The 23,930-nt window shown below is 42.8% G+C and overlaps 1 non-coding gene across 1 annotated transcript; it reads left to right on the forward strand.

Moving 5' to 3' along the window:
* Positions 1-1,174: 1,174 nt before the first annotated feature.
* On the forward strand, positions 1,175-1,256 carry trnas-uga (transfer RNA serine (anticodon UGA)). Its single transcript has one exon. It is a non-coding gene; the product is annotated as a tRNA-Ser (tRNA).
* Positions 1,257-23,930: the final 22,674 nt, after the last annotated feature.

A 23,930-nucleotide genomic window follows, 5' to 3' on the forward strand; every position in this document is an offset into this window, starting at 1 on the left:
GGATTATAATTCCTCATACTGTAGTCCACGTGCGGTCGAACTGAGCCACAATACATTGGAAATAATGCTTCGCTCTCGTGCCCTGAAATCCTTCTGCAGCTTTCACAACAGACTTCTACAACTGCTACTAGACTTCAATGACTCAGTAAAAACTTTTCCAAGATGCAATTCTAAAAATCTGCACATCAGACTTTCTACTTCAAACCTTCGATAAATAATCTCCACACATCTCCCTCCTGACAATTATGATAAAGTCAAATCCTTGCTAATTATTAAATCATGAGGGACATGGATAGGTTTACTCGTCAAGGTGTTTTCCTGCTGGTGAGTAAGTCAAAATTTAGAAAATATCGTTTTAAAATTAGTGGGTAAGGATTTAAAAGGGACGTCAGGGGCAACTTTTTCAGTCGTGTCCAGAATGAGCTGCCAGAGAAATTGTTGGAGACTGGTACAACTGTAACATTTAATGGCATCTGGATGGAAATATGAGTAACAAGGTTTAGAGGGATGTGGGCCAAATGTTGGCAAATTGGACCTATTAATATAGGACAACTGTCCACCATGGGCAAGTTGGAAAGAAGGGCCACTTTCCGTGTTGTATTGTTCAAGGACTTGTTGACTCTAGAACAACCGCAAAAACCTTGCAAATAATTCCGTCAAGACGATTTCAAGTTCCAAATCTTCGGTCAATCTTCCTCTCTTGTACTCACAAGTTCATTACCTGTTGTCCGAACTTACGGATGAGTTGCTGGATCCATTCCTGAAAATTGGTTCTGCATTCTTTCTAATTCCGATTTTGATTTTACGAATATAGCTAGTGTTTATGGACTTAGCATCAGTATTTCTAATACCATATTTTGATGAATGTTAAAAAACAACTTTGGCACCAGATGATGAGCAATTGAGTCAAAGTCGATCGGACGCAGTGAGACAATGATCCTCTCTTCATGTGGTGTACATCCGTGACTCTAAAATTCGATGAAGAATCATTCCCACAACTTCAGCTGTGTCAGAATCTAGTTTGCGATGAAAGCCTGTCAATCTGCAAAGGTAACGTTCGTCTGACTCCCAGCAAAGGATTTGGCGAAATCTTTGGGTCTTGACAATTTGTTCTTCAAATTACGTATTTCATTAATTCAGTTCTTTTACTATGAAAATTGGCAATTAGGTCGGAGCTGTGATGGCCGAGTGGTTAAGGCGTTGGATTTGAAATCCAATGGGGTCTTCCTGCACAGGTTCGAGTCCTGTTCACAGCGTTGAATTTTTCAAAAGTTATTAATTCCTTTGCAGAATTTGGATTTCGTGCAGCTTGAGCTTTGCATTCAATCGAAACTAAATTTTTTAACTGTAAAGAATCCGAAGTAATTTCAAGACGTCTAATAAAATAAATTATATGTCGAGACACAAAAAGCCACCAACTTCCAACATGAATCAGTTTCAAAACATTTGTCGAACTATCGTGAAATTTGGATGTTCGGGAGCGGGGGTTTGGAATTAAGCAAAACAAGAAGCAATGCAATACATTACCTGCAGATGATGATTTTTTTAAAAATCAATTGAAAGTCAAGCTGAGAAAGCTCAACCTAATTTACAACTGACTCTCAAAGCCAATAATCTAGTATATCAGCAGTCAATGAATTAGAAAAAGCAACTCCATGTGTGGAAAGGATCTCGACTGATCCAGGTTCCTGGCTTGAGGTGTGATAAGGCAAGGCGATATCAGCGGAGTAGAATTTTCTGGAAATATTAGAAATAGAATGTTAACGGTCTTCTGCTGTCCACATTCGTAAGAAACTGTGCATTAAGAACTGAATTTGAAAATTAACGATGAAAATCAGACTTAGCCCTCTGCTTGTGGGGTACCATTGTTCAGAACAATTGGTTGTTGCTGAGACTAAAATTGACCAAAATAATCGATGGGGATCTTATCCACGACCTTCGTTGGAGCAGTTGGTGTGGAGAGCTCAGCTTGAAGAACCAAATGCCAATTATTCATTTTGGCTGTCTGAATTGCTTAGTTAAACATACTCCCAGTTTAATGAAAAAATTTTTGCTATCAGATTTAGATGTTTTCATGTCAGCATGTTCCGGTATGAGAAGACACTCCATGGAGTAGATGTGACTTAAATTTTGACTCTAACGTCAGAGATGTTGACACATTTCTGCACCAAAACAGCACTATCAAATCAAACTGAACAAAGGACTAGTTCACTTAGACATTTCCTTTCTGCAGACTCTGCCTATAGACCGTTCAGGCCCGATGTCGGAATAGAGCGTGGTGACATCTGTTCGCAAGTGGATCACTTCATTCTTGCTCACGATCCATAAACAGTAATTCATTTTGAACATCTTAGCCATCAGCATGATAAATGTTACATAATGCACAGGTTTGCTTCTCGAAAGAAAGAGCGAAATCTTATTCAATGCAGACGCAAATTCAAGTTGTCCCTGGTCGACCAGAAGACAGATATCGTGAAACAAATTAAATACAGAAAACAATCAATGTTTTCTGGGAGACAAAAAGGTGTACTGGAAGAACGGAAACATATATTTGGAACTCAAGTCACATACCAATTCCAGACTAAATGTTCTTGAACCGTTGTCTTAATTTGACCTTCATGTCCACCATTGCTGCAAAAATTATCTTAACAACTCAGTACTTTGTGTTCTTTGATATTGTCTCCTTCATGTTTCTCTTGATTTTGAAACTAAAACCGAGCAAGAGTAATGCACCCTATTTCACATGCAAAGATCAGAAGAAGATCAATTTATAAGAGAACAGAAATAAAGCTACTTCTGTCTTCCGAGAGAAAACACAGTTACCATTTCGACTCCAAAAAGTCTTCTTCAGAAGTCTGCGCAATGAACTCGAAATAGTAGACCGAAAACGATAAAAAGAAGCCATAATACCGCGAATACACCACCCGCAAACGCAGCAAGTCCATCTCGAATACGCTGTATTACTACTCTCAATATCAGTGGAGAACGGAACAAAGCTCATTCTGCAGATGACAACCTGTTATGACGTAGTTTGTAAAGTCAGAAATAGGATTAGGTAAAAAGCGGGATGAAAGCGGGATATCGGAAGTCTGAAAAAAGCAAGTGCGTGCTTTGCTTTGAAGAAGGTTGGCAGTGATGAAAATGGAAATTAACTACAGAAAGGGACGCTTAATTAATACTCAGAATCGTTGCAACACACAGGGACGCAATTCCTTTTTCTAGGTTTCTGTTCTGCCATTTTATAATCACCACTACTGTCGGGTTTGGTTTCCATTCCAGGCTTAGGTGACTACCTGATGGAAGTTTGTACATTCGCCCAATTTCTGTGTGGTAGCTCTGGTTTGGTGCCACATTCTAAACATTGCAGGTTATTTGGATTCGCCATTGAACGCACACGGTTACAGAGACAGTGATGTGGAGAGTGTCTGGATAGGACGTACTTCAGAGGATTTTTGTGAACTTAAATAGACAGAGTGGGGTTAGTCTGCTGTTTTCTGGGTGAGCGACTTGGACAGAGAGGGGTCAGGGTATTCTTCCCTGAGGGGCAGACATTGACAGAGTTGGATTAGTTGCTCTTACCTGTGTCAGTCACGCAGATACAGTAGGGTCAGTCTGCCCTTCCCTGGGCGAATTTCTTTCACAGAGTGGTAACAGTCTGCTCTTCCCTGACTGAGTGAAACAGAAAGAGCGGGGTCAGTATTCTCTTCCCTCGATAATTTATGTTGACAGTTTGGCTTCCGTTTGCTCTTCTCTGGCGAGTTACATTGGTAGAGTGGGGTTAGTGTTCATTCATTGGGTGAGTACCATAGACAGATGGGATCAGTCTGCTCTTCCCTGAGTGAATTACATTTATAGAGTGGGATCAGACTGCTCTTCAGTGAATGACTGATATTGACCGTGTGGGATCAGTCTGCTGAGTTACACTGAGAGTGTGGGGTCAGTCTGCCCTTCCCTCGGTGAGTAACACTGACTGAGTGGCGTCATTTGCTCTTCCCTTAGTGAGTTACATTGACAGAGTGGCAACAGTCTACTCTTTCCTGTTCGAGTTACGTGGAGAGAGTGGCGTCAGTCTGCTTTTCACGGAGTGAGTTATTTGGACAGTGTGGGATCCGTCTGCTCTTCCTTGGGTGAGTTGCATTGACAGAATGCAGTCAGTCTGCAATTTCCTCATTGTGTTAAAGTGATCGCGTGAGGTCAGAGTGCTCTTCCCTGGTTGAGTCTCATTGACAGATTGGGCTGCATCTGGTCTTCCCTGGGAGAGTCATATTAACAGAATGGGGTCAGTCTGCTCCTTTCTCAGTGGGTAATATCACAGAGTGACTCAGTCTATTCTTCCCTGCGTGAGCTATGTTAAGAGAGTGGTGTCAGTCTGCTCCTCCACGGGCGTGTTACTTTCTCAGAATCGTGACAGTCTGCTCTTCTCTTTCTGAGTTTAACAGCAAGTATGGTTTCATTACTGTCTTCGCTGGATGATTCACATAGACAGAATGGAATAAGTCTTCTCTTCTCTGAGTGAGTTACTTTGACAGAGTGGGGTCAGGCTCATCTCCCTGCTTGTGTTTCATTGACAGAATCAGATCAGCCTGCTCTTTCCTGGATGAGTGACAGAGACAGAATGGGTACAGCCTGCTCTTCTCTGAGTGAGTTACGTTGACAGACTGGCGTCAGTCTGCTCTTTCTTGGGTAACTTTTGCTGACTGAGTGGTGTCAGTCTGCCACTGGCTGGGTGAGTTACATATAAAGTGTTGGGTCAGTCTGCTCTTCCCTGGATGACTAGCATTGACAGAGTGGTGTCAGTCTACTCTTCCCTAGGTGAGTTATATTACCAGAGTGCGGTCCGGCCATAAATTCATCGTTGAGTTACATTGATCGCGTGATGTCAGATTTCTGTCCCCTGGTTGAGTTACATTGACAGAGTGGGGTCCTTCTGCTCTTCCCTGGGTGGTTTACGTTAGCAGTTTGGGGTCGGTCTGCTTTCTGCAATCCAGGAACTCCATCTCTAGCGGTTTCTTGTCGGTACCTCCATATTAAGGATTTGAGGAGTTCACAAAAGTAACTCGTTCCCTATATCTTTGGGATAATTAGGGATGGGCATTGAATCTTATCTCATTGATAGACAACTGTGTCCCAGAAATGCATTTGTAATAATTGCATGTTCTAATTCGACACTGCAAGCGGTCGGGAATAAATTGAGGAGAGTGCAGGGTAGAATAATTAAAGTCAAATGCACTGATGCCTCGGAGACATAACACAAGATGTGAGTGTCGATCTGATGGTGCAAGGCTCCGTGTCAGTGCTATTGGTTCAGCATTTATTGCTCACTGTTCGCAATGACTCACACACCACTGCTGTCAATTCACAACAATGAGCCTGTTCATCTTGGTTTGAAAATCCCTGCGTATGTATTAACGTGGTTAATGAGACGCGAGAGGAGATGAGTACATCCTCTTTATTCTGTCAGTTTAAACGACGGAAATATCTGTTGGATGCCAATGCAAGAGGATACTGTCTTTTTCTGTGCCTTTTTAATGGGGCATGCTCAGCATTGAAATGTCTATTTTTGCACAAGCAGAGTTTGATTGCCATTCAAACTGAGCAACATTAATACAAAAAACGCGTTTTCGAATTCCTGTGATCAAGTGGTTCAGGCATTGCACATATGGACGAGAAATCTGGCTCTTAACGTGGCGCCATGGCTTAGCTGGTGAAAGCAGCTCCCATCACACTGGTGCCTGCTCATTGTATTGAAAGCTCGTTATTTCTCGCAAGTATTGTGTTGCTGATCGAGGAACTCAGTGTCCTGTTTGAATTGCTGTACATTCTGATTTCGCGTTCCGGCTTCATTTTCCTGGTTTAAATCCAGTAGTGTAGGTTGCTCTTTTTAACTACTATTTTAACCTGGAGATTCTTCCCGCAGTTCCACAAGCACTTCTGCTTCTCATCATTTATTCTCATTCCTTCATTCCCAGTTTTGTAGAAATTAAGTGGTGAAGCAGGAGACACTGCAGCATTCCCGGGAAATGTTGTGGTAATGGCACTGACACCACGACATGATCACCCTCGTTCTCTGCTGTCACCATTTATTCGTTGTACACCAACAGTAAATGCATCGTTGTTCTTCTTCAGCTGTCATGTAATTACTTTCTTTTTCTGTTAGATAAGGAATTCAACTTTAACTTCGAAAGAGTCTTTAGATTTTGAGGAAGAAATGTCTCCTTGCATCAGGTCGAAGTGACAGACGCATTATCCAGAGAATGTGAGACTCCTTCGACCGACTCCAGCCAGGCGTCAGAAAGCCTCTCAGCAGTTCGAATCTCAAACTGTCTCTGAATATTAGGCTTTTCAAGAGCAGAAATGGGAAATGAGGGATATGGACAGCCAGAGAGTCGGAGAATGTGAAAAAGGCCAAGGCGGATACAGAGACAAATATAGAAAAAACATAGACACATATGGAGACAGACACTGTAAGAAACAATTCTCCATTCGGCGTGACTGCTAAATAACGGAAACTAAAAGGAAATGTAGCCATTAAAACATAGCCTTCCACCAGCTCAGGAAAATGAAAGTAGCATGACAGCTGATTAGGTCCTTTTAAGATTTTGGATTCGATGTTTGTAAGCTCAAGAGTAATTTTGATAAATATCCTGGTTCGACAGGTAAGATTATCATTTTCCCAACAGTATAATCTAGAAAACTATAACTAACCTGTTTCCGGTCCATCTTAAGAAAATAAACCTGTTTCTCTCCACAGATGTTGCCAGGTGTAGCGGGTTTCTCTATCAATTCTCGTTTTTAGTTCATATTTCCAAAACCTGCAGCTTTTGGTTTTTGATAACCTGGCACAAAACCAAGCATTACCAGGTTCGGACCAGTGTAAGAAATACTGGTACCACGATATATTTGCACAATAAAACGTGCATTCCCTGTCCGAGAATAGAACCAACACTATTGCGGTTAGAGTTCCAAATCCTAACTACGAGATTACATGGAATGAAGACAGACGCTCTTGAACTTATTCTCAATGAAATGGATTTTCCATTTCATTTCCGATCAGTTTCACTCCAGATTGGTTTCTACTCGTCTTCAAGTTTTGCAGAATGGAAAATCCCATTTGGCCCATGGTGCAGTCTGGTTTAAAGACATTCATCTATTCTATTCCCAGTTTCCAGCTTTGGTCCATAACCTTATGTGTTCTGATGTTTCCAGTGCAAATAGCAGTGAGGTTCTCGCTTTAATCTTAGATGACACAACAATGGGATTGAAGTTTGACATAGTCACACTGTGTTATTACCCACGTCGTGTCTCCCACAGAAAGAGACACACAGACACATTCCACGAGAGTGGCAGAGTTCTCAGGATTTGACCAGCTCCTTGTGCTTCACTTCAGATGTCCGCTCCAACTAACAACTTCAACCTCCAAAAGGCAGCTTTTGGTTAAACCAAAGCCAGTTCTACAGACAATGAGAGACGTTGATCTGAGCTAGAATTCGAATTGAACGAAAGAAACTAAAAATTCGAAAACCCAAACCCTTCCGTTCCTGACAGACAACAGGAATGGACTAGCACGCTGTATCCTTGTGATTTTACATGGGAACCGACAATCCCTGAATTCGACGTCAGGCGTGTTACCAATTCCGTCACTGATCCAAAGACCAGGTCTGACTGTGACAGTTTGTATATAGGTAATGGAAACGTCCACATCAGGGAAACAGCATTCACAACGTGAAAAATCAGCGAACATAATCACCGTCACTGTTTCACTTGGAATGCCCCACTCTGTGAAACATTTCCTTTCACTGTACTTTCACACTTGAAGTTTTTTACCTTCCAGAGCCTGAACTAATTCAGCGAGAACCCACTGGGCATTTCGGGCCCGTCATCCGGAATGAGGCGAGTTGAACGGTGCCTTTCTTGCTGCCAACACATCAGCGCAGCTCAAAACGAGCTCGTGTTAGCATCAGTCTTTACTTAACTTGCTGCAATATATCTGCTGAACAACAGCAGATTATCACAGCATTGCCTTCTTCACACTGAAACCAAGAGTGGTAATATGAACCGACTTGGAAACTTGGAGAGAGAAACACTGCTGACGAAGACGATTATGACGTGAAGAACAGGCACTAGAGTTTGTTCAGGTCCCAAAGGCTACTGCAGTATCAATGGATATCCCTGCATTCGGGTCTGAGTTTCCATTGCCCAGAACAGGCTTTCATTCCCAGTCAGGAAATGAAGATTTAATTCTCTTCTTGTGAATTATCCGAAGGAAAACTAAATCCTGGTTGCACCCAGAACACACACACGGATCCTGCCAGAACAATTCAGTGATCGATCAGCATCTGTCTGGAAGGACAATGGCAGCAAATACAAGCGAAAGCTATCACCACAATTACCCCTCCAAGGTTCTCGCGTTTCCCAGTTGAAATTGTTTCGCTGTTTCTTCAATGTCACTATGTCTAAATCCTTGCCTCATGGCATCATGCCTGTACCCCGCTACTGAGGGCATCCAGGGTTCTGTGGAGTAACGCAAAATCTCAATCTCTCGAGTAATTAGGGATTGACGGTGCATCCCACAACATGGAGCAATGACTTTGTTCCAGTAATACGTTTCCTAAAGCTACAGTTTCTAAGGGAACACTTGCAAGCTGTCGGGAATAGGTTGTGACTCTGAGATGCCGGTATTGGACTGGGGTGTACCAAGTCAAAAATCACACAACATCAGGTTATAGTCCAACAGGTTTAATTGGAAGCACACGAGCTTTCGGACCGATGCTCCTTCATCAGGTGTTTGTGGAGGGCTCGATCGTAACACAGACTTTATAGCAAATATTTGCAAAGTGATGTAACTGAGATTATACATTGAAGAATTGTTTGTCTGTTAAGCCTTTCATCTGTTGAAAGAAGTGAAACTATCACTGTATTCACTGTGTAAATCACAAAACCCTTTTTTAAAAAAAGTTGCATTCTCTGGTTAGCTGTTAACAATCGTAATAGCTAGACAATATGTTGAAGGTGTAAGCCCCTTGTGTTCTCTGTCTATGACCTGATGTTTAGATTGATTCCAATTCAAAAAGTGAGATAACAGAGTTTTACATAATCTCATGCAGTTTTTGAGCTCAGAGTTCTTCATGAATGTATGTGGTTTCTGAGCAAAGTGCAATGTAACTCTGAAAGTACCAAAAAGATTCACCACACAAAATATATGTGTGCGTGTGGGTCTTTGTCTGTGTGTGTGTCTCCAGCGAAACCAAAAACTGACAACTCATGAACAGAAGCAGAACTGACAAAGAGAACATATTTTCCGACACACGGACTCATGAATGCTGTCTGTGAGGCAGAGCGAGTCGTCTGGCTCATGAGCTGCTCACACAAATTGCAGCGAGGCAATTCCAAATGATGCTTTCAAAGTACTGGCGCCTTAGAGCACCAATACTTCCAGGAAAGTGCTCAAGTAACATGAATCAGAACTGACTAACAATGAACCATAAAAACAGTGAAGATTATCAATTACAGTCTTGATTAGATGAGGTTAACAATTGGGCTGATGTCTCCACCGGATCGAGAGGGCCAATCACCAGCCTCTCTCATCAGGACAGAAATTAAGGAAATTAGGCAAAAGTAACCAAGTTTCCTATCGCAATTTCCCTCCTTTTCGCAACAGCAACAGAAAACCGCGAGCAGATTCAATTTAGAACCGAAGTTCACATCAACAGGGAAATAAATATCTCCATTCACTTTCAGAGAAACTGTGAAAAATGCAAATTGTCTGGAATATGAAAGTTTGGCGCAGCCTGTTTTTGAGTCGCATATTATGCTGGTGGCCTTTCGAGCTGGAGGGGAACGTGACAACTACAGCAGAAGGGGAAAACATGGGCACTGACATGTTGGTTGTTTTCTGCTGTGCCACACCACAGCCGGGTTAGAAGAAATGACTGCTTTTTTTTCCTGTTCAACTTTAACAAAGCTCATCCCTGCAAACCGTTGCCAGCTTCATCCATTAGCACACGTGGCCGCGCAGGGATACAAACACAAGCCTTCTTAAGAAGTGGAATCTGAAAGCAGAGTCTCAGCTTGCTCAGCCACGCGAGCACACAGGCCAAAACCGGAAACCCAAGAGCATGTACCTGATGATACCCTGCAGCATACTCACAGCAACTGTCCCAGTTCTGCAGAATAAGCGGTGGGAAGGAATTTCTCTATCTGAGAGGTCGTGCTTGTTGTTCTCATCAGCAAATCTGGCTTTGAATTTGCTAGCCCATATCTGCTGCCATGCTGAAACGGAATGCAATTCCGATTACTCGCTGTGTGAAACTTTGCTCATTTTCTCCCCTCAGATAAAGTGATCACTGGAGATGATGAATTCTGCTCCTGCCCGACCCTCAGATGAACTGAAAAACTGGTTTAGCACTGGAATCCGAGAATGGCAGAACACGTCGCAAGATTATTCGAAACCCACAGCCAATAAGAGTTCCAACTTTCATGTTATTTCTCCATAATAGTGCATTATCCAGCAGAGCGATGAGCAACTGCCACCTGGCTGCAAGCTGAGTTAGAAACGTATGTAGGAATCAAGGACATGTGACTCACTTATTGTCGGTAAATCAAACAGTTCTCACTTTGAGATGTGCAAAGATTAGTTCTTATACATATTCAGGGAAGGTCAAAGGCGATCTGAGATGTCAAAGAGGTGGTCACTATTCGTGATTGCTCTTTGTTCGAGTTGTGAAAAGGTTTCCCGCTTTAGTCACATTCACGTTTCTTATTGATGACTGAATCAGACAGAAGGTGTTTCACCCGAGCTGCACTTGACTTGCATTCTTATCCCTCGCTGTCATATTTTCCTGGAACTCTGTGAGAACAAGAAAACAAAATACATGCTGTCATTCGGCAGCCTGCCTGTGATTTCCACATTTTAAGTTACAACATGGCTTAGACTTCAGGCCACACGGTAATATTAGTAACAGTATGAGAACAAGAGTCGATAGTTCATCTGTGCCTGTAAATCTTTTCATTCTGAATGAACTGTATCCGTGTCTGCTGCTTCGAAACTCGAATATGTGAACTGCTCCAAACTATGATTGAGGATTTCTGGTTTTGGTTGACACACGTTGAGAAACGCCAGACAGCGTTCAAATGAAGCTTTCAGAGCACATTTTCGGATGCATTTGACAGAGACTAACATCATGAATCTAGTGTTCCCTGTGATAGAAGGAAATGAATGCTCTCCTTGTTACTGATCCGGGACACCTTCGCATGTAAAGCAAATGCCGTCCTGTTGTTACAGAAAGGATAAGTGCCCGGTAACTGTATCCTTAAAGTGGACATGATCGTAAAAATAAAGAATACCATGTAGAAATATCCAGGAAATATTGGCTGAAAAGGCGCAGACAATTTTCCCTGCAGCGCCAAGACAGAGGAACATATGTAACTGCACTCTTAAACAGGATGGCCAGCAGTGATATAAACATCGCCACATATGAAGGACCACTGCGAATAGAACTTTGAGAATGAAATTCACGCAGCAGGTATTCGGAATTATATTCTTTCCACCGCTACAGTAGTATTGAGCGAGTAAATTCAAAACCAGGCTTGCTGATGAGTATGCAATAAAGCCCCATCGAACATGATATGAAAGACTGTCGTCCGGAAAGATGGAACAACAATGTTTCTTCTAAGCTTTGTACTGGGCCACTTTCGCACAAACTGATACGGCTACTCTCCAGAAAATATCAGGGCTCGCGGCATGCACTGTTAGAAATGGTGACCATCAGTGCTGGAAACATCCCTGCATATTCAGAACAAGGAAGAATACATATCGAATAAAAGCATAGATGGCAATTAATTGGACTTGTATTCCCTTTCACCACAACAGCTAGAATGTGCGGGGATATACAGAGTAAGGTTTACAGACCAAGTCAGAAAGCAATTACCTCCACATATCTTGACACACAAGCCTATCTTTCTTTCTGTCAGTTTTTTTTTGTAAGAGCCGATCCTTTCCATAGGAGATGAAGATGATTACTGCTCCACCACAGGATCACAGTGGGGCCAGAGACCCGATCGAGCTGCTCAGAACAGTTGGTGTTTCCCTAGAATCACTGAAATTGAGATTGATGAGACGAAGACACGGTGTAACAGCTGCCAACACATGTGGAGGGTTTTGGGACGGATTAGGACCCCCTCTGGGAAAAAGACTGTATCCTAAAACCGGGGATTAAGTGTTCAGTGAGAGGACTGGAGAATGGGGTTAAGAACGATATTATCCAAGATCGAATGGCGGAGCAGACTTGATATTCTGAAAGCGCTAACCGTCCTCCTATGTCTTCCAATCTCTGGCCATCTGGTATCTAAGGAAATAGAAACAGAGTTATTTGTTCAGTTGGAAGTCCTGGGCAAAGCAAGAGATAGAACAAGCATGATACGATTTTAGATACTGGGAAAATGTTTGGAGAGGAAGCAATAAATGTGAAGCTGGATATAAAGTTTGAAATCAGGACATAATTCAATAAAAAGGCAGTTTGTAGATAGGCAGAGGGACATGGAGATGGAAAAAGAAGTGTCACCAGTCCCGAAATCTCATTCGGTTTTCATTTTCAAGATGCGACCGGACCTGCTGAGACTTTCCAGCAATTTCATTTGTTGATTCTGAAACAGAAGATGGGAGTGATCCTGGACCGATCAGCTCTCCCATGTTCTAGGAATATTTGACTTACCCGTTCGATCAGATCACGTTTGTCGCACACTGAAACCTCAGAGTCCTTCCCCACCCCCACCCTCGTTACTGGCAATAAACCGTTCATTACATAAACTTACATGAGCACACAACAAGAACAATTGCAAAACGTTGAGGGAGAGCTCCGTTCCGTTCCATCAGCACATTCTGAATCAGTTAATTGTTGTTCAGGACCCATGAGACATTAAGCCGTCTCTGTCAGACCAATAACAAATGGCCATTCGCGTTCTGTGTCTTTGAACACTTTGGTTGGTGCACCGATGTAGTGGAATCTCAGTTTAGAAATGAGAATATTGCCCCTGTACTCATTGGAGTGTAGAATAATGTAACAATACTTTACTGAGATACATTAGATTATAAGGGACATGATAGGATAACTTCGGAGAGAATGATTCGCCTTGTCTGAGAATCGACGACCAGAGAACATAATCTCAGAGTAAACTATTTAAGAAAGATGTGGAGGAATTTCTTTCTCTTCGAGCCGACTGAATATGTGAAAGTATTTCCTGCAGGTCGCTCTAGAAATTGGCAGCTCAGTGTATCCAAGATTACACTGAGATTAGGGAGGGTGGTAAAAAAAGGAGGGGGTTTGGCGTTGCTAATTAGAAATGGTATAATGGCTGCAGAAAGGCAGTTCGAGGGGGATCTGCCTTTGGAGGTAGTATGGGCTGAAGTCAGAAATAGGAAAGGTGCAGTCACCTTGTTGGATGTTTACTATAGGCCCCCCAATAGCAGCAGAGATGTGGAGAAACAGATTGGGAAACAGATTATGGAAAAGTACAGAAGCCACCGGGTAGTAGTCATGGGTGATTTCAACTTCCCAAATATTGATTAGAAGCTCTTTAAATGAAGTAGATTGGACGGGGTGGTGTTTGTGCAGTGTGTCCAGGAAGCTTTTCTAACTCAGTATGTACATTGTCCGACCAGAGGGGAGGCCATATTGGATTTGGTACTCGGTAACGAACCGGTACAAGTGATGGGCTTGTTATTGGTGAGCATTTTGGTGATGGTGACCACAATAATGTGACTTTCACCTTGGTTATGGAGAGAGATAGGTGCATGCAACAGGGTAGGTTTTTCAATTGGGGGAAGGGTAAATACGATGCTGCAAGGTAGGATCTGAGGAGCATAAGTTGGGAGCATAGGATGTCAGGGATGGATGTCATTGAAATGTGGAACTTTTTCAAGGAACAGATACGACGTGTCCTTGATACGTATGTACCTGTCAGGCAGGGAAGAGATGGTCGTGTGACGGAACCTTGGTTGACGAGGGAGGTTGAATATCTAGTAAAGAGGAAGAAGGAGGCTTAGATAAGGCTGAGGAAACAAGGTTCAGACAGAGCGTTGGAGGGATACAGGATAGCCAGGAGGGAGCTGAAGAAAGGGATTAGGAGAGCTAAGAGAGGGCATGAAAAATCTTTGGCGTGTACGATCAAGGATAACATCAAGGCCTTTTATGCGTATGGGAGAAACATGAGAATGATGAGAACAAGGGTAGGTCCGATCAAGGACAGTAGTGGGAGACTGTATGTTGAGTCGGAAGAGATAGGAGAGGTCTTGAATGAATACTTTTCTTCAGTATTTACAAATGAGAGGGACCATATTGTTGAAGAGGAGAGTGTGAAATGGACTGGTAAGCTAGAGGAGATACTTGTTAGGAAGGAAGATGTGTTGTGCATTTTGAAAAACTTGAGGACAGACAAGTCCCCCGGGCCTGACGGGATAATTGGGAAGCAAGAGAGGAAATTGCAGAGCCGTTGGCAATTATCTTTTCGTCTTCACTGTCAACGGGGGTGGTACCAGGGACTGGAGAGTGGCGAATGTTGTGGCCCTGTTCAAAAAAGGGAATAGGGATAACCCCGGGAATTACAGGCCAGTTAGTCTTACTTCGGTGGTAGGCAAAGTAATGGAAAGGGTACTGAGGGATAGGATTTATGAGTATCTGGAAAGACACTGCTCGATTCGGAACAGGCAGCACGGATTTTGTGAGGGGTAGATCTTGCTTTACGAGTCTTATTGAATTCTTTGAGGAGGTGACCAATCATGTGGATGAGTGTAGAGCAGTGGATGTAGTGTACATGAATTTTAGTAAGGCATTTGATAAGGTTCCGCATTGTAGGCTTATGCGGAAAGTCAGGAGGCATGGGATAGTGGGAAATTTGACCAGTTGGATAGAGAACTGGCTGTCCGCTTGAAGTCAAAGAGTGGTGGTAGATGGTAAAGATTCTGCCTGGATCCCAGTTACAAGTGGAGCTCTGCAAGGATCAGTTCTGGGTCCTCTGCTGTTTGTAATTTTTATTAATGACATGGAAGAGGGAGTCGAAGGGTGGGTCAGTAAATTTGCAGACGATACAAAGATAGGTGGAGTTGTGGACAGTGAGGAGGGCTGTTGTCGGCTGCAGAGGGACTTAGATATGATGCAGAGCTGGGCTGAGGAGTGGCAGATGGAGTTCAACCCTGTCAAGTGTGAGGTTGTCCATTTTGGAAGGAAAAATAAGAATGCAGTATAAAGGGTTAACGGTAGTGTTCTTAGTAAGGTGGAGGAGCAGAGGGATCTTGGGGTCTATGTTCATAGCTCTTTGAAAGTTGCCACTCAGGTGGATAGAGCTTGTAAGAAGGCCTATGGTGTATTAGCGTTCATTAGCAGAGGGATTGACTTCAAGAGTCGTGAGGTAATGTTGCAGCTGTACAGGACCTTGGTAAGGCCACATTTGGAGTGCTGTGTGCAGTTCTGGTCGCCTTACTTTAGGAAAGATGTGGAAGCTTTGGAGAGGGTGCAGAGGATATTTACCAGGATGTTGCCTGGAATGGAGAATAGGTCGTACGAGGATAGGTTGAGAGTGCTAGACCTTTTCTCATTGGAAAGGTGATGGATGATGGGTGACTTGATAGAGGTTTATAAGATGATCAGGGGAATAGATAGACGAGACAGTCAGAAACTTTTTCCCCGGGTACAACAGAGTGTTACAAGGGGACATAAATTTAAGGTTAAAGGTGGAAGGTTTGGGGGGAATGTCAGGAGAAGGTTCTTTACCCAGACAGTGGTGGCGGCATGGAATGCGCTGCCTGTGGGAGTGGCAGAGTCAGAATCATTGGTGACCTTTAAGCGGCAATTGGATATATACATGGATAGGTGCTTAAGCTAGGACAAATGTTCGGCACAACATTTTGGGCTGAAGGGCCTGTTCTGTGCTGTATTGTTCTATGTTCTATGTTCTATGTTCTAAGACTGTGAGAAACAGATTTTAATCAGCAAGGTATTCAAAGGTTAGGTGCTATTGCAGGAACTTGAACCTGAGGATTATCAGATCAGCTGCAATCACACTGAATGGTGAGAGCAGACTGCACAAGTTTAATTGACGACTTCTGTTCTTGCATCTTATTATCTTTCCTTTCTGGACTTTCAATTGCTTCTGTTTTTCCTTTATCAGTGAATTTCCCGGGCATTAGATGAAGAAGATTTACAGTGCGAAGGCCAAAAAGCAAATATCACTTCAGTATCTGATGGTGTTGTCCAGTTGATTGTTGCCTGAATATGATTCGCTTTTGAACATGAAAGGGAAAAGCATCATTCACAGTGTGGAGAAACTGTACACGTGTTGTACGTGTGGGCAGGGCTTCACCAGATCATCTGCCTAGTCAGAACATAAATACAGTCAGACGAGGGAAAGGCCATTCGTTTCGAGTGTGGGACAGAATTGACTTGATCCACTACGTTGTTATAACAACGGCAAGTCCGCATAGCGGAAATGTCTTTTAAATGCCCTGAATGTGGGAAGCGGCTTAAAATATCTGAGAATCTGTTGACCCATCAATATGTTGACACTGATGAGAAACTTCATTTGCTCCCAAACTGGGCCTGGATTAAAGTGGTTAGTTGGACTCTCTGTGCACGCGCCATCTCACTGTGGGGAGAGGCTGTTCACCTGCACTGGTGTGGGAGGAGATTTTATGTGAAATCCAACCTACTGAAACAACAGCAAGTTCACAAGTGAACAAAGTGCCTGGTTTTTACTGTGCTTCATCGTGTGTCAAAGTCTCAACTAAAAGTTTTGGTTTGAATTCCAGCTTACTGTGGAGCTATTCCATCGAGTTTAATGTATAGGAAAGGATTAGAAGGTTACGGGGCAATGGCAGGGAGATGGGGTTAGTCTGAATGCACATTTTGGTCGGAATGGGCCAGTTTGGACCAAAGGGTCTGCCTCTGTGCTTTAGGACTCTATGACTCTAACAACCATTGCTTGTCTCCCACTGAATGTCATATTGTACTTTCCCAATTCACTGGAGCGAACTTGACCCTCCACCTTCCAGGCTTCCCTGATGTTTGACAATCATGTTCAACATTCGATATTATATGCTGATGCCGTGTAAAATGCAACATATTAATTTCACATTTCCTGAGAACACGATTATTAATTAGTCCTTCTGAGCACACATCACCAAATCCAAACTAACCTTGTCTCTAGTTTAGATTACAACACACTCTTCCAGCTGCCTGATACACACTTGTGTAATGTATTTTTCACAGCATTAGCAGTCACTTAGTTTATGCAGTTTAGATGTAACGTGAGATAATTCAGTATTACTGCAGCACCAACATTACCAATTTTCCACAGCATAAGATATACAAAATTTGCACGGCAAAACACACCAAGGCTTGTTTCTCATTACTAAGATCCTCCCAAACCGATTCTGTGGGATCTGAGGGACAGGGTCGGTGGCATTATTAGTGACAGACTTAGAGAAGACGTTCATTGAGGCTCACCTCGACGCTGAGATGATCTGAAGAAATGTCCAGGACATTCTGTATCCTCGTTCTACCAGGATAAGTATGACCGTATTCTCTCTGCTCCCTCACACTCACTGTATATCTGTTATCGCACCTACCCCCGAACAAGGCTTACGCTCTATCTCCAAATAAAGTTCATGTACTTCCAATCTCACTGTTGAATTCAGCAACTTCCTTCCATCATTTTGTCTGTCGCCCATGCAATACACCCACACCAATAACACCTTATGGATTCTGCACTGTGGACTGACTCCCTCCAGACACCTCACCGTTCAGCAACACTCCCCCCCCCCCCCCGCCCCCACCACCACCACCGACAATAGTACGAACAACTCATTCCCCACTTCCCTTTCTCCCATTCCAGGATAAACAGCCTGGAACAAGGCAGAAAGGGCCAAGCCGGGTGGTGGAGTGTCCAATATCCGTTCGCTTTCCCCCCTCCCCTCTCCCCGCCATGTTGGTAGGACCCTTGCACGAACTGGAGAGCACCGAGTGAATCGTATGGAGATTCTGTAATATCCACCTCCTCCCAACTGAGTAAGAAGCAATGTTTTATGGAGGGCAATTCTCACTTTAACCGCTCTGTCTTTTCCGCTACTTCTTTCCCTCCCAAAACAACAAATATCTCATTGCAGAAAGATGCAGACACAGAAATACTAAGAGACATATGAAAACACCACAATATACTAACACTCACAGCACATGTAACGAAATGGACCCGCACACATGTAGAGGCATACAGAGACATACACAGTCACACACAAACAGACTTAAACAGATAATACAGAGGCTAATACACGGAAAAACAAATGTATACACACAAATACACAGACACACAAACACATGAACAAACACACATGCACGCATGCAGATTCACAGAAACGCAGGCACTTGTGTCTATAAGCCAGAGATAGATAGGTTTTTGATGAATAAGGGTACCAAGGGTTACCGAGAGAAGTCACTAGAATGATGTTGAGAAACCTCTAAGCCATTATTAAATGACATTCAGCTTCGATGGGCCGAATTGCCTAATTCTGCTCCTTTTTTTAATGCTCGTGTGGTGTTCTGCTATCTGGTATTCTCTTCCTGGGACAGGAGCGGAGAATGAGTTTAATACATATTTGATTGGAAAGAGTCAGTGGTAATGTTGGACAGGTTTAGAGGGCTGTATAGTCTATGTCTATTTCTAATTATTCTGTCCTTATGTTTCAAAAAAGGTGGCAATTTGATGTTAGTTTAAAACAGTTTTAAAATAATGGGTCCTGCAATGAAATAAGGACGTTCCTTTCCCTTTCGTGTTATGCTATCTGTGGTGCCTTTTTCCTCAGGGAGCACTAAAGACGCGGCTTTTTAAGCTATTCAAGGCTGACCTCGAATAATCATTCCTGGACAGGAGGGTCAATGTTTATTGGGAACAGACCAGAAGATGGTCAGAACATTCAGATCAGCCCTGAGCATTCTGAATGGTGCAGCCGAATGGCCAACTTCTGCTCCGATCCATTAAGGTAGTCCACAGATTTAGCAAGTGGTATGAAATAATGTTGTTTCTGGGAAAGGGGATCGGGTTTAATCATAGCAATGTTTTACTGCATCTGGACAGCGAGACTGCAGATGCTGGAGGCCAGAATCAATAAATGTTGCCCTGGAAAAGCACAGCAGGTCAGGCAGCATCCGAGGAGCAGGAAAGTCAATGTTTCGGGCATAAGCCCTCCATCAGGACTGTGCCCGAAACATGCCTCTCCTTCTCCCTGTCCACACGGTCCTGGGAGGCCTTTTGATAAGAAGCATTACCAGTTTAGGTATTGGATGCGAAATCTTTTTGAACCATACACGATTTTGTGAAAAAATTAGCTGGATACATATTTTATCTTGTTAGGGTGTTTGAAACTACAGAATAAGTGTTAAGAATAAAATGTGTTGATTGATAAAAATGCTTAGGCGGGTACTGCACCTTTTAAAGAGAGTAAAAGTTGGCAAGGACTTAACAAACACAGAGTGTGCTGATTTTTTTAAAAAAAGTAACATTTGACTGAAAGAAACAGTTGAGCTGAGTGCTATGATATGCAACAAATTCGATTTAGGCCGATCAGTTTAACTTACGCCCAAGAAACCAAAATCCAAACGAATTTGAATTTTAATGCTATAAAACCAATGAGACATTCTGGTGTTTTGTGGTATAAAATCGGGCATTTTGAACAGTTAGCCAGGGCGGCAAAAAGCACTAATAAATGCAGACTGCCTGCAGAATCGCTCTTTGAAAGGGACCTGTTTCCATGAAATCTGTGCAGTTGAAGACCGAAGAAAAGACCCGGGAAAACCGACAGATGAAGATTCACAGGAAAATCGACATAACTCACTCGGGGTTTTGAAGTTCAATTTCTTTTTGTAAATCTTAATCGGGTGGTTTTATTGGATCAGTACATTGCTATAGAGTGGGAAGTAGATAAACTGATCAGACCAGGATGAGTACAGTGTGGAAAGTTGTTGATTAATGTTCTCTTTTTTTTCTTGGAGTTAAAAAATAAACTATTATTTCTTTCGATAGATAGTGGGATTTGGTCGTTCTTTGTCACTCACACTTTTACAGACTATAGGCGAGGTGATTTTTTTTTTCTGTGTGTCTGGTTTAAATTAGCAGAAGGGCTTCACACACTGTCGTAACATTGATTTTTAACGCAGATATAATGAAGACATCAACCGATTCCTTAAAATTATGCAGACACATGTAAACATGCCATGAAATTATGCAGCTGGGATTTTGTTTTTCTTTTGCTCAGAAAAGGCACTGTGTACAACAGCAGTAATGATGCATTTGTATATAGGATCTTATCATCCATTGCAGAGAATTTTCAAGGAAATCACACGTGGTCCTTTTTGGTGTTCAGTTAGCATTATTTCATAGGTTAACACAGGGAGGGATAAAAATGTTACCTGCCACAGAAGTAGCAGCCTCGTGCCCCCCTCTCTCATTTTTTTCCACCTGACAAGAGAAAAAAAAAATCCTGCGTCATCTTTACCAATCGTGTAGGTTTCCTGATGAAAGATTCTTTGGCATCTTTCCACCGTCTGACGTAAAGTGAATTGGAACAAATCCAGCTGTTCCGGGGAGATAGCCTGGAAGCAGCTTGTGTGAGCGGAAGAACTTCAGAGGACCGAATAACATTTGGGACATTCTGTCATCTTTCCATTTGTTAAGAGTTCAGCTATTAAAGAACTCGAGAAAGCTTTCTTTTTTTGTTTTGTCTTAAAATGTGTGTGTTCATGTGTGCATGCAGCGGCACTTTTGTGTGTTTGTCACAGTTCTCTAGAAGGTGAGCCAGGCTGACACTTATATCATTGGCCTTATCACTAAACTTTGAAATTTCTTGTAACCAGTGGAGGAGTGTGACTGCAAAAGGCATCAGTGACCCTGTAACATTGGTTGGAACACGAATGAGAAATTCTGAAAGAGCTGTAAAAGCGGGAATTCCCTTTCCCAGAAATATGTGATGTCTAGGTGTTTGTATTGAACAGAGAAATGAATGAATGGAAATGGTGCATCCAGAAAAGTGCTTTTAAGACCACAACCAGATCAGCTACGAACTTAGTACCTGGTACAGCAGTGGCAAAGTGGTTAATGACCCACTCCTGCTCCTCACTCAAATGTTCCAATGTTCTATTCAGCCCCGCACAGGAGCAGATGGAGGCCACTTGCACGAAATACCTGGTTCACAGTAACACAGTATATCATTCAGTTCCTCCAGACTGACACACACAGTATGGTGTGGATTGGAAAATGCTATTGGGTAATACAAGCTGGGTTTGAAAGACGCCTCTGGTCTCTTTACAGAGTGTTTCCGCTCTGCAATCTGCGGTTCATTTGTTGGTCATGTAGTGGACCCAGATTACAGCCCAGATTGAAAACAGCCCACAGATATCACTCAGAGATGATACACAAAATTATTTGCGCTCTCCGACTGCAACATTCAGGAAAATTACAACCATTAACTTTCCAGATACAAGATATCAGAGCATAAGGAACAGGATGACGTAGGTCGGCCAGTCAATCCTGCTGTGCCATTGTAGACCATGATGGCTGATTCACTGTTGGTAGCAATTCCATTCAATTCCCAATTCTTCAAACCCTTCAACAAAATGATAGTGGGCAAAAACCAATCTAGCTCCACTGTAACTACGTTCAGTGATCTAGATCCCCGAACTCTCTCATCCAGATGGTTCCTGACATGCATTACCCTCTGTGAGAAGAAAACATTCCCCACACAGACACAATAACCTATTGATGAGTTCAAAAGAGGTGAACACAGGAGCCCAGCTAAGAGTGGCAGACCCTGATATGAAGGCCGGAGTTGACTAAGTATGGTATCAAGGAACGCTGACTAAATTAAATTTCGTGGGCATCAGCCACAATATCTCTTCTGGTTGGGGTCATCCATAGCACAACAGAAGATATGCGTGGTTTGTGGACATCAATCCTTTCAGTTCCAGGACAACACTTCAAGACATCCTCAGGGGAGCTTCCTTAACACAAACAGCTCCAGCTGCTGCATCAATCCTTTCCACCACCATAAGATTAGAAGTTGTGATGGTCACTGAAGATCAGACAATATTCAGGACATTTTGTACACTGTCAGCTCCTGAACCAGTCTGCGTCCATATGCAGCAAGACCCGGACAACATTCAGGCTTGTGCTGTTAAAGTGTCGGTAACATTCATGATACAGCACGGCCAGATACTGCACATTTCCACAGTTAAAAGAGCAGCTCATTCAGCATCTCAATGTGGTTGCACCCGGATATGAGGAAGTAATTCAGGCCATCGAAACGAATGAACAAGAAGAGGGACAAACCATTCAACCCTTCTGCCTGTTCCACAAGAAAAGAAGCAGTCTCGTCAGTGCATCTAACTGCTAAACAGGAACGTGAAAAGTCCAATCAGACCCTTGAGCGTGTTCCATGCGACCTGGACGAGAACATTCATCTCCTCAAGGGTTTATGGAGAAAATGGAGGATGTCATTGATGCTCCAACGTGACAAACAAAAGGAGCAGAGACTGCACTCAGGGATGGCTCCATGATGATCCTCGTAGCCCCATTGCATGTGGAACGTGTGCCATTTTAACATAGTTTCCTGGCGGTGAGGAGAGAAGCCACATATCTTATGCGAGGTCTCAAGGAGACATCTTCCCCCTCCGAGAAGACAGAACCATGTTCTCCATCCAGGACAGAAGCTGTTGGGAATAGTTAACTGTTTTAGAGTAAAGATATTTTGGCTGCTGTCGGGATTGTGGATAACATGACGTTCTGTGCAGAATCACACATACCGAATGTACTATATTAATGTCGGAGACTGTATGCAAACCCTGAACCTGTCTCTGTCAATCGACATGGAGAGTAGGGCTGAAGTAGGAGAAACGTTCTCAGAGGCACTTAAACTATCGAGAATTATAACCCGCGTAAAAAAATACAAACAATGGAATTTATCACGTTCTTAGTGTCTGTTTAGAACATAATGAGTGATTGCCCATTCCCCTCAAGTTTCAATGCAATTACCTCTTATTGTGTCGCAGAGCTACAGATTAATCTTCACTCACTCCTCATGGTACAATGATTCCTGTGATTAGTCTGTTGACACTCTTTCACACTCTCTCTGTGACGAGGAGATCATTCCTTATAAAGGAGAGAAAATCTGCCCACAATACCCTAAATACTGCCTCAACAACACTCTCAGGGATGATCATAATAATTCCCTTCCCTCACTTTGCCGTCTCTGTTTCTTTCCTGTGGTGTGAAAAAGCCATTCCTTCTCTATGCCCTGAGACTGACGTGAAATTTACAAGTTCCTTCCGTCTGTACATCAACATCAATAAAGCCAACACCAGAGATGGAGATGAACATCACTCTTGTGGAGAACTTCAAAGATATAGAATCCACCTAAAACAAGGAATGGTCACCTCTCCCAATGGAAATGGGCTGTGGGAATATGGTAAACACGGAGAGGGAGGAGCTATCTTTTCTTTGTTCTTCCCTCACAGGATGTGTGCAGCCCTGTTCAGACCAGCATGTTATACCGATCTGAAACTGAGTGGCTGGTTCAGCTGTTCCACAGGACAGTAAAGAATAAACTACATTGCTGTGGGATTGCAGTCACACGGAGACCTGTCCAGGCAAGGATGACCCATTGTCTTCTCATAAGGACATGAGGCAAGCAGATGGGCTTTTTCTCACAAATGATCATGGTTTCATTTTAATTATATCAATTTCTTTCATGAGATGTCAATGGATTATTATTCAATGGCAGTAGGTTAAGTGTCATTGACTTGAGCACTATACACTGTCTTACATCTGACAGATTTTGTTCAGAGAACAAGTTAAACATCTCAAATGCAATTATTTTGTAGTGGACATGTGGTTTG

Source organism: Chiloscyllium punctatum, chromosome 34, assembly GCF_047496795.1.
Source record: "Chiloscyllium punctatum isolate Juve2018m chromosome 34, sChiPun1.3, whole genome shotgun sequence".
Classification (NCBI taxonomy): domain Eukaryota; kingdom Metazoa; phylum Chordata; class Chondrichthyes; order Orectolobiformes; family Hemiscylliidae; genus Chiloscyllium; species Chiloscyllium punctatum.